This window comes from Trifolium pratense, linkage group LG7 (genome assembly GCF_020283565.1).
Source record: "Trifolium pratense cultivar HEN17-A07 linkage group LG7, ARS_RC_1.1, whole genome shotgun sequence".
NCBI lineage: Eukaryota > Viridiplantae > Streptophyta > Magnoliopsida > Fabales > Fabaceae > Trifolium > Trifolium pratense.
In genome coordinates, this window is record NC_060065.1 from 26180129 (window position 1) to 26193605 (window position 13477).

At 30.3% G+C, this 13477-nt stretch overlaps 1 long non-coding RNA gene across 1 annotated transcript; it reads right to left on the bottom strand.

The window, feature by feature from the left end:
- Window positions 1-4576: 4576 nt before the first annotated feature.
- On the bottom strand, window positions 4577-13119 carry LOC123895337. Its single transcript, XR_006804252.1, has 5 exons — window positions 12735-13119; window positions 11889-11936; window positions 6860-10851; window positions 6014-6061; window positions 4577-4976 (listed from the first exon to the last, which is right to left on the bottom strand). It is a non-coding gene; the product is annotated as an uncharacterized LOC123895337 (long non-coding RNA).
- Between the last annotated feature and the right edge of the window lie 358 nt (window positions 13120-13477).

The window sequence follows — 13477 nt, forward strand, 5'->3', positions numbered from 1 at the left end:
TTATGTTATTTTCTAAAACCATGATTTGTCGTAGTTATTTTATTTTTTGCAAAAATTAACTTTTTTCATAACAAATAAAATCAAGAGAATTTGACATTTTTTGTTTGTTACAGATCATACATTCAACTTTTGTGTTGCACATCATTTATAGGTTTAGTTAAGTGCTACTGTATATGTGTATTCATATTCTATTATGATACAAATTAAATAATATATACTTTATTTTTAATTGAATTATGTAATAGTTGTTTTACTTTACTTTCCTTTCCTTTACTTTTTTATTTGTTCATTTTTTTAATTGAAATACTTATTTTTATAATATTTGATTTTAGGCTTTGGGTCATCATCTCTTACTTAAAAGAACTCAACTGTGAGGTTGATGCTCTTCACATATGTCCCTTTGAAATATTTTTAAAAAGTATGTACCCTTTAATTTTATTTGTTTTATTTGAGTTTTTCTAATTCTGTCACTATTTATATGTCAATTGTGTCACTTAGATTTTGCCACATCTCTTTTCATCAAATCATTTGTGTGTTTTGAAATAGATTTATATGTTGTGCGGAGATATATCACTACAAGAAAAAAGGAATTTAGCGATGGTCAATTAGCGGCAATTGACCTGGAACCGCAGCCGCTTCTACATATACCGACTGTTAGTTACCCGCCGCTGCTGTACATGTAATAGTGGCGTATGACTTATAGGTAATGCCGGCGGATAGAACCGCCGCTGCTTGCTCATCAGAAATTTAGGAAAAAATAGAACCTTTTATTACTTTCCCCTTAATTTTTTTTCTTCACTTTTTCCCTCATCATGTTAAACTCTCAAAAGAACACTCTTTCTCCATAGCTGCCGTTCCGATCGTCGCCACCTCTCTTCCTCTCTCTTTCTCTCTCTCTCGGTGTTTCCGATTCAGGTTCGTTCACAATTCGGTGTTTCCGATTCAGGTTCGTTCACAATTCGGTGTTTCCGATTCATGTTCTTTTTCACCGCATCACGTTTCGATTCACGTTTCCTTCAAGCTTTAGATTCACGATTCACGATTCACATTTTCACCACAGCTCTGATTTCACCTTCAAGCTGCAGATTCATTCTTCCTCATCAACCTTCAAGCTTCAGATTCATTCTCTGATTTCACCTTCGTTCACCCTTCTCCTCAAATTCGTTCAACCTTCAGCTTCAATCTTCATAATTCAGGTTCATTTGATTAAATTTGGTAATTAGGTTCACTTAGTTTAATATGATTTTGAAATCTGGTAATTAGGTTTTTGAAATTTCAATGTTGTTCAAATAGGTTTTTGAAACCCTATTTTAGTTCTATTATAGTGATATCTTGCCTATTAGAATGCTTAATTTGTGGTTAATTGGTTAATAGTATAATCATAGTTCACACACAAACATTTAAAATGTTATCAAATTTTGGACTTAACAAATTAAGGCCACAAGTTTTGACTAATATTTTCACTAGGAGGTCTTTGATGTTAATAATTTCTTATATTCATTGGATAATTCATAGCAATATGATAAATACAATTTCTAATACAATGTGTAATCCCTTCTAGAACCGTCGCTCATTTAGACGTATTCAATTTTTAATACAATTTCTTTGGACTATTTTAGGTTAAGATATTATTGGAGAATGGATTGATTTGTCTAGTGCATATATGCTTTGGTTAGGGCAATTGAGAGCAAATCTCTTGAGGTTGATCAGCAGTGACTATATGTTTTACTTTTGCTAAAATTCTTAATGGTATACCCTTTTACAATTAGTATCTTCTTATGATTTTTACGAGTTCTTGGTGAATTTGATGATGCATTTGACACTGACAGTTTAAATTTTAGGCTTTGCATCTGCCTTATCATGTTTAAGCATTAACTGAATTTGGTCACCTGCTAATTTTTGGGGCTATTCTAGTTTCCAATCATGTCATTGTCTAGATATTCATCGATTGTATTATGCTCTACGTTGAGTCACAAGCAGTTCTTTGTACATTTGCATTGGCCCTTTGGTTGTGCTAATTAGTATTAATATGGTACTGAGTAATGACTCTAATGAACCTGACTGCAAGTTTCATATAGGTTTTCTTTCTATTTGAGATTTTGAGTTATATGATTATGATCTGTCCTTTCCATTGTGATTGTAGAACAGTCGTCTTAGCTTCAATACATAATATACTTTATAATTTAACTGGATGTAATGCATTTTCTGTATTGCATTGAGCTCTGTATGAGTTTTTTTTATGAGTATACTTTGAAACAAGACATTGAATTCTTCGACACCGAAGTTCGGACTTCTGATGTTGTTTTTGCAATCAACACTAATGTTGTCATGGTCCAAGATGCCATTAGTGAGAAGGTTAGATGAATGAACAAGTATTGATTTTTTTTTTCTCTTTTGTCAAAGTGTGTTAGATTGGAAATTTGGAATTGGACTAGTGTTGAGTTCACTCATTGGAGAAGCACGTAGCATGATTAGTTCACATAGTTCAAACATGAATTGATTTTGTTGTTGTTTATTCTCCATTCACTAGTTCGCAGTTCTTGCTTTGCTACGATATGATTTTCCGTTCTATTCTATGAATTTGACTGTATTCTTTGAATCTAGGTTGGGTGAAAAGGGAGAAATAAGAAAATGTTTTTCCACATTGTGCTGGAGTGAAACATGCAATTGCATCCACGCTACTTTGGTCGTAATCTTCGCGATAATCTTGTTTCCAAGCTAATGAAAGATGTGGAAGGCACTTGCAGGTCATTCATTCATTCACCTTAAGATCATTCACTACAAGAAAAATAGCATATAGTGGCGGGCAAACTGGGGTGGGTGGTCTACAAACCGCCACCCCTAGCCATTTAAACCAGCTGTGGCACAGATTAAATCCTCATCTTTGTTTTTCACGATTTCCCTTGAAACGAAACATAGTTCCTCTTCGCTGCCATAATTCTTCTTCGCACTAGCTCTTCTTCTTCGCCCTTGTTCTTCTTCGTCGTAGCTTCTGCCACAGCAGTTCCTCTCGTCACTGCCATATCTCTTCCTCAACGAAGGTTTCACAGCTCTCTTTTCCTCTCTCTCTCCCTCTCTCTCTCTCCCTGTGTCTTCAATTTTTAATTATGTTAATTTTTGTCTTCAATTTATGGAATCTTCTCTTGTTAATTTCTGGATTCTTCTCTTGTTTGATTTTGAGTTTATGTGTTCAATTTCCATATTCTTCAATTTAGGGTTTTTGAGTTTAGTGGTATTGTTCAATTTGTGTTCAATTTGTATCCATTAATCTAGGTTTTTGAGTTTAGTGGTATTGTTCAATTTTATTATCCTTTGCCTTAGTTTGCAGTTTATATAGATCTAGGTATGTTTGTGCCTGCTTTACTGTTAATTGTGATTTCAACAAGTTTTATTATCATTGTGTGTTTTAATTTCTCTAATTTATACAGGGCAGCAATACTCTATTTCCGCTTCTCATAAACCCAGAGTGTTGTCTCAAAGTTTCGATACCAAGGAAGTGTCAACTTGGTAGGAAGTGGCAACTTGGTCTTGCTGGAGTTCTTCACATAATTGAGGCTCTTGCAGTTGCAGGTATACTTAAAAATCATATGTGGTTGTTGGTTTTTCAAAATAGTTATATTGTAATTCCTATAGTTATATTGTTCTCTTTTATCAGATAACAACAGCCTGGAGGAGCTTAACCTTGCTGATAATTCTGTTCCGACTGAACTTTCTGCTCTACAATGTGATTTACCATCTAAAAGTTGCTCACATAACCAGGAAGATAAACTTGATACTATGAAAGTGGATGATAATCAAGAGGCCTTTTGCTCTCTAAATACTTTGGATGAACAACTGGAAGTTGCGTGTTATGGTCATGCAATTAGTTTTAAAATTTCAATTAGTCTTGTGAAGTTTTTGATCTGACATGTTATTTCTTATGAAATATGTTATTGCTAGGTTACTTATGCATATTCATTTGCTAGTTTGCTTATGAAGGGTTTTATCTGACATTGCTAGTTTTCTTAAACACCATCATCAATTAGTGTCTATCTATAGAACATTTAAATATATTCTCATGCTTATTGTTTTTATTGTTTGTTTTGCAGAAATGCCTAGACCAAGGAGTGAATTGATAAACAATGAGGTAAACAATTCAAATCTTCATGATAAATTTCATTTAGAAATTGTTACTGATGGTAGACGTAGGTATTAGAAACATAATTATAACTTGGATGCTTCCTTGCTTGTAATAGTTTTGCTCGTTTCTTAACATATGAATAACCACTACAAGGAAAAGAGAATATAGCGGCACACATATTGAGGCGTGTGATTAGTAACCGCCGCCGCCTTCCCATTAAACCGGCAGTTGGGAAGCCGCCACCGCTTTCCAGATGTACTCCGGCGGTTATGAACTGTAACACCCCCTTTTCAGAGACTGAAAAGAAGAGCGTCACAGTTCTCTACCCAAATTTAAATGCTTAAATACAAGCAAATAAAATTATGCTGGTTTATTTTTCTTAAAAAGAAAGTAATAAGTGAGAAATGTACTCTAATATATGAGTATTATTTTTTGTTTCTTTAAGTAATTTCAAAATACACTTTATGTAAATCGGAGGTAAGCCCATAAATAATGTGCATCACTTATATCAAACAATCATCTAGTAATTTTGCTCAAAGGATTTTCAAATATAAAACATTTCCATTTCACATAAGTATCGTACAATTTTTCAATTTAAAATGATAAAAAATAAATTCCTACAAAAGACTCTAACCCACAAATGATCACAAGCTGGTCAAACACTAAAGATACATGTCACCTAGAGAGTACTCCAATGACGTCATCAATACATATCAAAGAAATTTTTCTCTTCGGACTTCGAAAATAAAACTAGACCACCAATCAGCACTAACGTTCTTTATTTTAATGTCTCTCACAATGCCATTTTTCTTTTTTTCAATGAACTTCAACTTGAGGTCTTAGTATCCTGCACTAACTATTGTAAGGGGTGAATCACTCGTACACAAGTTACCATCGTGATGATGTCACAAGGCTACAGATAATATTATACAAGTATATACATTTATTTAACTAGTATCTAATCATGTATTTACATCAAATAGAATCAAGTAGTCAAATAGTCACGTATAGTCAAATAGTCACAAAAATATGAATTGCACAAGACATTATATCAATATCACAATTCAACAATTAGTCAAAAACAAAGATAATCAAATATATCCAATATATCAATCATCAAATATATCAAACATCGAAATTTAATCATTTAAAATGTATATAAAATCCAATCATAATTCTTCACTCAAAGTTAGTCTTCTAACTTGGTTAGTATTATCTTTATTCAACCTACTCCATGGAGACCTCTATCATGAGCGTAAGGCCGTTTCAACTGCCATAACATGGTCGTTTGCAAATCAACATATATCAAATATGTCTCAACCATTCTGGCCCGAGCGCTACACCTTATTATAGATAGTCCTGCACAGTCAGGTTTCACCACGTCGGGTTATATGATTTCCTCCAGTCAGAGTGGCTATCTCTGACTATTGGTAGGAGTTCAAAACGCCGGTGATCCCCATTAGGTCTTGAGGCGACCCAGCCGAACCTATCCTCAGTCTTACATACATTATCGTACTGTAAGAAACACCCTGTTTTGCTCTTCACCTATCAAAGGTGATTAATTATTTAACTCTTCAACTTAATTTGTCTTTGTCAATATCTAACTTAGACATATTAATCTTCTAAACTCACCATACAACTTATGAGATCACCTCAATTTTTCACCATAACACTCAAACACATGAACATTTTCAAATCATATATTGCAGAAGATTTATTCACACATATAATCAAACTAAAATCAATCACTCATCATTTAACATTTTGCATATACCTTAATGAATATAAATTACTATATAAAGTACACAACACCCCTAGTTATAACTAATAATATATATACAAGTAACACATTTCTTGTGCTCATCGAAACTTATTATTAGCGATTCCCCTTACCTCAGAGCTTTCCAAAATAACTTGAACGATCGCCTTCTTCTATGATACCTATTCACTCATCAAAACAACTATCTCTTAACTAACTATCATTGTTACTAATGTATTAAAGGAAATTATTCAAAAACTGGAACTGTAATATTAATTAAGAAAAATGCATCTCATTTTGTCTCTAATATACCTACGTGCATATTTTTGTTTATCAAGGGACCAAATACTTGATATTTTAACTCATCATGTTAATCCAAAGATTTCATTTTTAGAAGTATCCTCTTTTGTTACTATCCTGTTACATGGCTACACCTTACTTAGTTATCACTTAAAGAATCAATATGGTTAGTAAATATGAGTTAAATGTCAAAACTAAAACAAAGAAATGGACAACCAGTGACTCATATATTTGATCATGTAGTACCATGTTCTTAAATTTTGGAAGAAAGATGTTTAACTTTACACGAGTTAATTTGGTTAAGCTAAAAACTAGGAGAAATGAAAAACTAGTGACATAATCAACATTTGCATAAGTAACCTGACTGTTTTAGAAGTTTAAACACAAGGAACGAAAGAACATAAACTTAAAAGCTATTGAAAATAAGGTAGAGTAATTAAAGGTTTTAAAATGAATGAAAGAGACTTGGTTTTCTAATCACAAGACTTGAATAAAAGTAAAACAATGAAACTTTCATCTTTTATTGTGTTACATGATCATGGTGAGAATTAGACAAAGGCTTTGTTACTACCTAACTAACTAAACTAACTGACAATAAAAGAAAACATTGATTTATCTACTAAACATTAACGGAAAAAAAAAGAGTATAAGAAGAATGAAAAGAAAGAAGAGATTCAAACCTTAATTGAAATTCCTAGCTTTTTGTGAGTTGTGAGAGTGATAATTGTGTGTAAAAAGTGAATGTTAAGACCCTATTTATAGATTTCTAATTCTACTGCTACATGGTAAATTCTCAGTCCACGTTTTCACTTTCAATTTGTGAAGAAAAATTAGCCACCTTGTATGCATAGGTGTAGTTCTTATCTTAAAATTAAATGCATGCTTATCTCTTAATCTTTCATTTTATTTTTCATTTAATTTTAATAACAGAGATATTTTTCTGGTCTAAAAGATGTTTTTCTTTTCTTTTTCTGGGATTAAAATTATACTGTTGAGTAAACAACTGTCAGAAATCCGGTTGAATTTTAAGCCCAAACTTTTATCATAGTCTACTGAAATATTTCATGATTGATTTCTAAAATTATTTTTCTTAAATTCACAGTCTAGAGAAAATATTAATTATCAGTCTACACAAAATAAATATACTATCAAAGCACACATAAAATAATTCGGAAATAAACTATTTATTTCCAACATATTTTTATAAACTATTTATTTTTAACGGTGTATACTTTTACACTCTCAGTTCTAAAATTTCAACCATAGTTTACATTTAATTAATAGATTAGATCTATAGGTTTTCTTTATCTAAAGTTTATTTTCAAGAAAATAATTATTTAAACATTCTCACGCTTTAGACATATAACTAGGACTAACATGATATTGTATACTCTTTAAATAAATTATTTTCACAAACTATTGTGAAAATATAACTAAATCATCAAATTTATTTTATAAAAATACTTAAATTAATAATATAAAGAAAATACTAGTTTATAAAATTTGGGGTGTTACATTACTACCCCTCTTAAAAAAATTTCGTCCTCGAAATTTGTATGAAAGAAATTTAAGACATGTATATTTAGAAAAATTTGGTTACTTTAAATTATATTCCTAAAAACATATGTACATAATCTTTTCAGTTTACTTACTCAAAAGAATATATAGTTCTTTAGCAAATCTTTTAAGATATCATGTTCCTATAGTTTTCTATAGCCTTGCTAAAATTACGATCAAAACTTAACTATAACTATACTCTATACTACTTATAAAATTCATTTTCATAAGTTCAATTTCCATAATTAATTTTGGGTTCACATTTATCTCAAAAAATATGTATTCATAGCCATCGATCCTAACTATATTTCTAAGTCTTAGGAATTTGTAATCCACAAATAAAATTTCCTAGTCCAATCAATATACTTTTAACTTTCTTATCTCAGTTATATAAAGCTAAAGTTTCAAACTTAGATGCCACACAAGTTCATTCCACACTTGCAAAATTAATCACAATTCTATGTATTGAAAATTTCTAATATCTAAATCAAAATTCATAATCCGATCAATATTTTTCAGAGTCCAACTTCTTTTTTTTTTTTTCTTTTCCTAAACTCGGTATATATAATCTAAGAATCGATAAATCCAAAAAAATAATCTCCCTTCCACTAATAAAATCCAACTGAAGGTATAACAATTTATGTATAGGCTGAGATGTTTTTCCTATATACCACCCAAACTCTTTCTATACCATTAAAATTATATCAAAAGACTAGTCATGCTTATACTATAATTCTATCTTGGTAGAAACTAAAGTTTCATCCAAAACTAAAATAAAGATTCTTCTTCTAAGAAGTTCATAGGATTAATATATACCTACTATATATTCTCCACTATTCCAAAGTGAACCACTCAACTTAAACCACAACACCATTTCGATATTAAAACCTCCACTTATATTGTTTTACTCTCCTCAAAACTTATTATTTACTATATCATTATTTGAAGCTCAAGTCTTCATACTTACTTAGATATCATCCCTTAACCATACTATCCAATAGAAATTCTTTTGTCAACTATAGTTCTTACAACTAACCCTAAATCTACTCACTTTTTCTTTTCTAAAAAAAAATAAAATCTACTCTTTTTTTTTTTTTTTTTGAAATATAATCTATCTATATTTGCAACAAGTGTGTGCTATATTTTCCAACTAAAAGTATTCAATCATATTCTTAATAACTAAAATTAAACTTTCTAAAATAAACCACAATCAAATACCTCAAACTCATGGTAAAATATATTTTATTTTCACTTATCAAAATAATCATATTTCATCAATTCTAAAATTTACTCTAGTAGTCTTGTATTGGTTCATTCTATAGAACTAGTTTGTTTCACATAACTTACTGCAAAGTAAAATTGACCATAGACACACTCTTCCAATTTTAACATAATTAACCTTAACTATGAGTCTTAATTTATTTATTTTCTTAAAATTTTGAAACAACACAATTTTATTTATAATAATTCCTACATAACTACAATAAATGCCTATAATAGGGGAAACACAACAAGAACAAAAATTGTGCAAGCATAGCATGACCAACAAAACATAGCAAAACCAATACACCATACTAGAAACCAAAACAATCAATTTGTACTTACCTAACCACAAAAATGCAGCAACGCGGCAGTTAGCCTAATAACAAAAAAAAATAAGGAATCCTATACCATCAAAACAAAGACTAGCAAAGCAAAATCTCATGTCCCTAAAATTTTACCTTAACAAACTCTTACTTAAATTTCTTTAGGATTTACTATGTTTTTTTTTTCCTTATCGTAATACCATTTCTAAAAATTGGCATCCGCGCTAAAGTCTACTAAATTCCATGCTCACATATTATTCAACTAGCCATAAGCTAACACAATGTTACCTATTCTTGAACTACGTAATCACCTACATATATGACCATTGATTCTCTTAGTGAAGTAAAATTTCAATCCATAAGACTCTCAAACAAGCAAGACCTCTTACTATACTCTAAGTCTATCATAAAATTATCATAATTATTAGTCATATAAAACTAATGTTTTCCTAAACATTCTAAGATTTTTCTATGATTCTCTATTATTACTCATTCTCTATTAACTAGTTATGCATATAGAAAATCATTAGATCCCATTATTATCTATTTATCTATACTAGTCAACCAACTATATTCTCAATAATTTAAAGTATCAACATCTTTCAATAAAGTTTCTTAATCTACACAAAAAAGGAAAATTGACTAACCATCATGAGTTCTACTCATTCCCGACACATATCCAAGTTGTCATCATCTGCACTTAAATGACTCACAAAAATTGCCATTATGATTAGACCTTCCTTATACCCCATATGTTACTAAAAGAAACTTGGAATGAAAACACATTTATCTTAACTACAATTAATCCAACAAGTTCGAACAAAGATCACACCACAAAAGCAAACAAAAATCACATAACAAAAGCAAACATAGTTGACACAACAAAAGCATAATGAACATATTCCCCAAAGACTCCCGAAAGACTCGACCAGCTCTGATACCACTAATTGTAACACCCCCTTTTCAGAGACTGAAAAGAAGAGCGTCACAGTTCTCTACCCAAATTTAAATGCTTAAATACAAGCAAATAAAATTATGCTGGTTTATTTTTCTTAAAAAGAAAGTAATAAGTGAGAAATGTACTCTAATATATGAGTATTATTTTTTGTTTCTTTAAGTAATTTCAAAATACACTTTATGTAAATCGGAGGTAAGCCCATAAATAATGTGCATCACTTATATCAAACAATCATCTAGTAATTTTGCTCAAAGGATTTTCAAATATAAAACATTTCCATTTCACATAAGTATCGTACAATTTTTCAATTTAAAATGATAAAAAATAAATTCCTACAAAAGACTCTAACCCACAAATGATCACAAGCTGGTCAAACACTAAAGATACATGTCACCTAGAGAGTACTCCAATGACGTCATCAATACATATCAAAGAGATTTTTCTCTTCGGACTTCGAAAATAAAACTAGACCACCAATCAGCACTAACGTTCTTTATTTTAATGTCTCTCACAATGCCATTTTTCTTTTTTTCAATGAACTTCAACTTGAGGTCTTAGTATCCTGCACTAACTATTGTAAGGGGTGAATCACTCGTACACAAGTTACCATCGTGATGATGTCACAAGGCTACAGATAATATTATACAAGTATATACATTTATTTAACTAGTATCTAATCATGTATTTACATCAAATAGAATCAAGTAGTCAAATAGTCACGTATAGTCAAATAGTCACAAAAATATGAATTGCACAAGACATTATATCAATATCACAATTCAACAATTAGTCAAAAACAAAGATAATCAAATATATCCAATATATCAATCATCAAATATATCAAACATCGAAATTTAATCATTTAAAATGTATATAAAATCCAATCATAATTCTTCACTCAAAGTTAGTCTTCTAACTTGGTTAGTATTATCTTTATTCAACCTACTCCATGGAGACCTCTATCATGAGCGTAAGGCCGTTTCAACTGCCATAACATGGTCGTTTGCAAATCAACATATATCAAATATGTCTCAACCATTCTGGCCCGAGCGCTACACCTTATTATAGATAGTCCTGCACAGTCAGGTTTCACCACGTCGGGTTATATGATTTCCTCCAGTCAGAGTGGCTATCTCTGACTATTGGTAGGAGTTCAAAACGCCGGTGATCCCCATTAGGTCTTGAGGCGACCCAGCCGAACCTATCCTCAGTCTTACATACATTATCGTACTGTAAGAAACACCCTGTTTTGCTCTTCACCTATCAAAGGTGATTAATTATTTAACTCTTCAACTTAATTTGTCTTTGTCAATATCTAACTTAGACATATTAATCTTCTAAACTCACCATACAACTTATGAGATCACCTCAATTTTTCACCATAACACTCAAACACATGAACATTTTCAAATCATATATTGCAGAAGATTTATTCACACATATAATCAAACTAAAATCAATCACTCATCATTTAACATTTTGCATATACCTTAATGAATATAAATTACTATATAAAGTACACAACACCCCTAGTTATAACTAATAATATATATACAAGTAACACATTTCTTGTGCTCATCGAAACTTATTATTAGCGATTCCCCTTACCTCAGAGCTTTCCAAAATAACTTGAACGATCGCCTTCTTCTATGATACCTATTCACTCATCAAAACAACTATCTCTTAACTAACTATCATTGTTACTAATGTATTAAAGGAAATTATTCAAAAACTGGAACTGTAATATTAATTAAGAAAAATGCATCTCATTTTGTCTCTAATATACCTACGTGCATATTTTTGTTTATCAAGGGACCAAATACTTGATATTTTAACTCATCATGTTAATCCAAAGATTTCATTTTTAGAAGTATCCTCTTTTGTTACTATCCTGTTACATGGCTACACCTTACTTAGTTATCACTTAAAGAATCAATATGGTTAGTAAATATGAGTTAAATGTCAAAACTAAAACAAAGAAATGGACAACCAGTGACTCATATATTTGATCATGTAGTACCATGTTCTTAAATTTTGGAAGAAAGATGTTTAACTTTACACGAGTTAATTTGGTTAAGCTAAAAACTAGGAGAAATGAAAAACTAGTGACATAATCAACATTTGCATAAGTAACCTGACTGTTTTAGAAGTTTAAACACAAGGAACGAAAGAACATAAACTTAAAAGCTATTGAAAATAAGGTAGAGTAATTAAAGGTTTTAAAATGAATGAAAGAGACTTGGTTTTCTAATCACAAGACTTGAATAAAAGTAAAACAATGAAACTTTCATCTTTTATTGTGTTACATGATCATGGTGAGAATTAGACAAAGGCTTTGTTACTACCTAACTAACTAAACTAACTGACAATAAAAGAAAACATTGATTTATCTACTAAACATTAACGAAATAAAAAAGAGTATAAGAAGAATGAAAAGAAAGAAGAGATTCAAACCTTAATTGAAATTCCTAGCTTTTTGTGAGTTGTGAGAGTGATAATTGTGTGTAAAAAGTGAATGTTAAGACCCTATTTATAGATTTCTAATTCTACTGCTACATGGTAAATTCTCAGTCCACGTTTTCACTTTCAATTTGTGAAGAAAAATTAGCCACCTTGTATGCATAGGTGTAGTTCTTATCTTAAAATTAAATGCATGCTTATCTCTTAATCTTTCATTTTATTTTTCATTTAATTTTAATAACATAGATATTTTTCTGGTCTAAAAGATGTTTTTCTTTTCTTTTTCTGGGATTAAAATTATACTGTTGAGTAAACAACTGTCAGAAATCCGGTTGAATTTTAAGCCCAAACTTTTATCATAGTCTACTGAAATATTTCATGATTGATTTCTAAAATTATTTTTCTTAAATTACAGTCTAGAGAAAATATTAATTATCAGTCTACACAAAATAAATATACTATCAAAGCACACATAAAATAATTCGGAAATAAACTATTTATTTCCAACATATTTTTATAAACTATTTATTTTTAACGGTGTATACTTTTACACTCTCAGTTCTAAAATTTCAACCATAGTTTACATTTAATTAATAGATTAGATCTATAGGTTTTCTTTATCTAAAGTTTATTTTCAAGAAAATAATTATTTAAACATTCTCACGCTTTAGACATATAACTAGGACTAACATGATATTGTATACTCTTTAAATAAATTATTTTCACAAACTATTGTG